The 4,650-nt window shown below is 49.4% G+C and overlaps 1 pseudogene across 1 annotated transcript; it reads right to left on the bottom strand.

Moving 5' to 3' along the window:
* Positions 1–985: 985 nt before the first annotated feature.
* LOC309650488 (serine/arginine-rich splicing factor 3 pseudogene) lies at positions 986–2,037 on the bottom strand (annotated as a pseudogene). The gene is made up of 2 exons: positions 1,998–2,037; positions 986–1,806 (listed from the first exon to the last, which is right to left on the bottom strand). The product of its transcript is annotated as a serine/arginine-rich splicing factor 3 pseudogene (transcript).
* Between the last annotated feature and the right edge of the window lie 2,613 nt (positions 2,038–4,650).

The raw sequence follows: 4,650 nt of genomic DNA, 5'->3' as shown, positions 1-4,650 counted from the left end.
GTTCCCCTAACATCCTTTTTCTGTCCCAGTCTCCTCTGGGCTGTGACATTTCTCAGACGTCGCTGGGTTTTGATACCTTGAAAGTTTTGAGGAGGACTGGTCAGGTATTTTGTCCCTCAATTTGTTTGTCTGTTTGTTTTCGGATGTTTTCTTATGGTTGGTCTGGAGTTATGGGGTTTGGGGCGGAAGACCCAGACAGAGATAAAAATGCCATTCTCCTCAGGTCACATCAAGGATACACACTATCAACGGGACTTATGACAAACGATTTTACCCTTGATCACCTGGCCAGTATCGTCCTTTTATTCTTGCTGCGTTGGGTCTTCGTTGCGTGTGGGCTTCTGTAGTTGTGGCACGGGGGCTCAGTAGTTCTGGCTCCCAGGATCTAGAGTGCAGGCTCAGTAGTTGTGGCCCACGGGCTTAGTTGATCTGCGGCACCTGGGATCTTCCCAGACCAGGGCTTGAACCTGTGTCCCCTGCATTGGCAGGCGGATTCTTTTCTTTTCTTTTTTTCTTTTGCAACCAAAACTTTAATCCCAAGGATTCTCACAAAACATATTACAAATGACAGCATGAAAAAAAAATTGCACAGTAACTCAAAGTTCAGCTCTACAATATACTCTTAATCTGGCAGGACATTGGTATCTTGATAATCTCAAATTTCCAAAGAATATTACAAAGAGCTATGTATTCATGTACAGCAATCACAGAGGGGACGTATGACCTAACTCAAAGGTAAACTAACTTCCTTTAAACTTCTTAGATTTTAAACTCCCTGGACAACCTCTTGTCCAGTGTGAAGACTAGTGGAATTTTTAAACCTCTAATCTAGGGTAAGGGTGCGGCTTTCATTTTTACCTGCTGGCTTGGGTTCACAGCACCTTTTAAAGACTGCTTGCTTAACTACAGCTGCATACCATATCCCAGCTACAGAAAGTCTTTTCAATGTTTGCCAGTGTTGTTTCCATAATAGTAAACATCACACTTTAGGTGGGCAGGAGTTAGAGTTTCATTATCAGTCTAGGCAAGACCAAAAATTCAAAGCAAATTCAATTTTGCTTAAGGGAACATTGTAAGGTAACAATTCTTCATATTACATGCCTCATAGGACCCATTTCAAACCATAGAGAATGACACCTTTATGTGTCACTGTCCCAAGAGACAAACAAGTGTGAACAACTAAAACATTTAAAAAGTGCACCAAGCTTCGGAAGTCTCAAACAAAACTTGAATATTCTGTACATACTCCTGCCAAATGAAGTTATTGCCTGTACACCACTCCTCTTGCAAAGTGGTCTTCTATTTCCTTTCATCTGACCTAGATTGGCTAGGAGACCTAGAGAAAGATCGGGACGGCTTGTGATTTCTCTCTTGGGACAGGGATCTCTCTCTTCTCCTATATCTAGAAAGGGACCTGCTCTGGCTGACGGAGAAGGCTCTCCATCTTGGAGATGTGTGGGAGGTGGAGGACTCCTCCTCCGATAATCATCTCGAGGGCGACAACCCCAAGAAGGAGGCGGTCACGATTTCGACTTCTCTTTTCCCCATTCGACAGGTCCACTCTTACTCGGCAGCCACATAGTGTTCTCGCATCTAGTTCTCGGACAGCATCAGCTGCATCTCGGGGATCTTCACATTCAACAAGAGCGAAGCCAGGAGGGTTTTTAGCACCCCACACACTTCAGAGTGGTCCATAATAGCCTAAAGCTCGTTCCAATTCAGACTTGTTACCACTGTTTCCAAGATTCCCTACATAAACTTTACAGTCCAATGGACAGGAATCACGTTGCAAGACCCTCGTGGCTCCTGGGTTTCATGGGCCACAGGGTGGTCCCGGGCCTCTAGAATCTGGCAGCTGAATCTGCTTACACAAGCTGTCCTGTGGGGATGCTTTTCCACCTATGTGTCCAGCCCGGGGCCCTGCTGTCTTGGCCCAGCCTCCCGGGTGAGAGGGTGAACCCCAGCTCCCTGGAGCAGACACTCAGAGCCCTGGTGACCGGACTCACAGCTGACGGGGCTGGAGCGGCGGCTGGACATTTGTGGCCAGCCTGTTGGTGTTTGGCCCCGTCTGCAGTTCCAGTTCCAGCTGAGAAAGAGCCTCCCTGTGTTATTTTCTCCTGGTTGTGTAAGGATCCCCGGTGTCATTTGACAGAAGTGTAGATGGTGTGTTCTTTCTCTCTTTTCTCCCTGCTTCCTCTCCTCCCTCTATCCCTCCCTCTCTCCCTGTCCCTCTTTCCCTGTTCCACTCTCCCTCTCCCTCTTTCCCTCTCCCTCTCTCTCTCTCCCTCTCTTTCTCTCCATCTGTCTCTCCCTCTCTCCCTCCCTCTCTCCCTCTCCCTCTCTCTCTTTCCTCTCCCTCGCTCCCTCTCCCTCTCCCTCTTCCCTCTCCCTCTTCCCTCTCCTCTCTCCCTCTCTCCCTCCCTCTCCCTGTGCCTGTTTCCCTGTCCTTGTTTCCCTGTTCCGCTCTGCCTCTACCTCTTTCCCTCTCCCTCCCTCCCTCCTTCTCCCTCTCCCTCCACCTGCTTCCCTCTCTGGAGAGGGAAAGAGGTGGAGGGAGAGGGACAGAGAGCAGGAGAGGGAGGGGGAGAGGGAGAGAAAGGGGGGTAGAGAGAGAGAGTGATAGAGGGATGGAGGGAAAGACATCTCTCCCTCCCTCCCTCTATCCCTCTCTCCCTCCCTCTATCCCTCTCTCCCTCCCTCTCTCCCTCTCCCTCCCTCCATCACTTTCCCTCCTTCTCACTCTCCCTCCCTCTTCCTCTCCCTCTCTCCCTCCCAGAGAAGGAGAGACAGAGGGGGGGGGGGGAGAGAGGGACACGGAGAGGGAGGGAGGGAGGGAGACAGAGAGGGAAGCAGGCACTCTCTCTCCTTCTCCCTCTCCCTACCTCCTTCTCCGACTCCCTCTCTCCTTTGCTCCCTCCCTCTCCTCTTCCTCTGTCTCTCCCTCTCCCTCCCTCCCTCTAGGAAAGGAAGAGGAAGGGAGGGAGAGGGAGAGAGGCAGGTGGAAGGAGAGGGAGAGGGAGAGATGTCTTGCCCTCCTTCCCTCTCCCTCCCTCGCATTTTCCCTTCCTCTCTCCCTCCCTCTCCCTCTCCCTCCCTCTGTCTTTCCCTCTCCCTCACTCGCTCCCAGAGAGGGAGAGATGGAGGGATAGGCAGAGACCAGAGAGACGGGGAGAGGGAGGGGGGAGAGAGGGAGAGGGAGAGGGAAGAGGGAGAGAGGGAGAGAAGGAGGAGAGAGGGAAAGAGAGGAAGGAAGAGACCTCTCTCTCTCTCCCTCTCTAACTCTCTCCCCTCTCTCTCTCCCTCTCTCCCTCTCCCTTGTCTCTGACTGTCCCTACATCTCTCCATCTCTGGGAGGGAGTAAGGGAGATGGAGAGACGGAGGGAGAGGGAGAGCTGGAGGGACAGGGAGAGGGAGGAGAGGGAGCGAGGGAGAGGGATAGAGGGAGGGAGAGACGGATAGAGGTAGTGAGGGAGAGATATCTTTGTCTTTCCCTCCTTCCCTCTATCCCACTCCCCCCCTCTCTCCCTCACCCCCTCCTTCTCCTGCTCTCTGTCCTTCTCCTTGAAACTCCTTCCCTTCTCCCTCCTGGCCCTTTTAGGCCACTCAAGCAAGCAGGAAATGCAAATCAGCACTACAAAGAAGTCTCACTTCCCAGCGGTCAGAAGGGCCATCCTAAAAAAGTGTAAAACCCAGAAATGCAGGACAGGCCAAGGCGAAATGGGAGCCTTGTTACGCTGATGGGCAGGATGTAAACTGCCAACGGCCACTCTGGAGAAGTGTATGGTGTTTCCCAAAACATCTGAAAAACACAGCTAGAGAGCATAGGGCACTTCCACTCATGGGCGTATAAATAGGGAAAACTAAAAATCAACAAGACACAGTCACCACAATGTTTACGGCTGCTCTGTTTACAAGAACCTCCACTTCGGTACACTTTAAATATCCCAGGAAAGAGAAAAATGGATAAAGAAGTTGTGGTACTTATGTACAATGGAATGTCACTCAGCCATGAAATCAATGTCATAAGGCTAACAGCAGCATGATCAGTGGATTTAGGTACGATGAGTCTAAGTGAAATAAGTCACACAGAAAAAGACAATTATCATAAGATATCACTTATAGAGGGAATGTAAAAATCGCTACTCATGGACTGAATCACAAAACAGAACAGAATCACACATTTGGAAAACATACTATGGCTGCTTAACGGGAAAGGTAGGTGGGGTGATGCATAAAACAAGGGTTTGAAATTAGCTCAGATACCGTTCCATAAACCCAATACGTAATAGACAAGACCTACTCCTTGCTCAGTGAACTGGACTCAACACCCCCTATTCAGCACACAAGTATATATCTGACTAGTAAGCATCTGAAACCTTATGTATTGATATCTCTCTGTAAGTGAATCAAGTGGCTGTAAAGTGCCATAAACACAGCAGTGAAAATCAGCTAATCCCCATTATAAAAATAAATTACAAAAAAAAATACAAAGACAGTGAAAGTCAGAGAAATTCTTACAAAATTCTTTCAGGGACTGTGATGCAACCTGGATTGACCATATCTAGACCCTCAGCTGAATGAGACATAAGGCTGGACACTCTTGGGGCTGCGAGGTTTGGTGAGGTTGGGTGATCAAATGCAGACCCTTTA

This window comes from Balaenoptera physalus, assembly GCF_965194825.1.
Source record: "Balaenoptera physalus genome assembly, contig: SUPER_1_unloc_23, whole genome shotgun sequence".
In the NCBI taxonomy this organism is placed as follows: domain Eukaryota; kingdom Metazoa; phylum Chordata; class Mammalia; order Artiodactyla; family Balaenopteridae; genus Balaenoptera; species Balaenoptera physalus.
The sequence above is the reverse complement of the archived record's forward strand: the minus strand, read 5'-3'. Positions and strand labels throughout refer to the sequence as shown.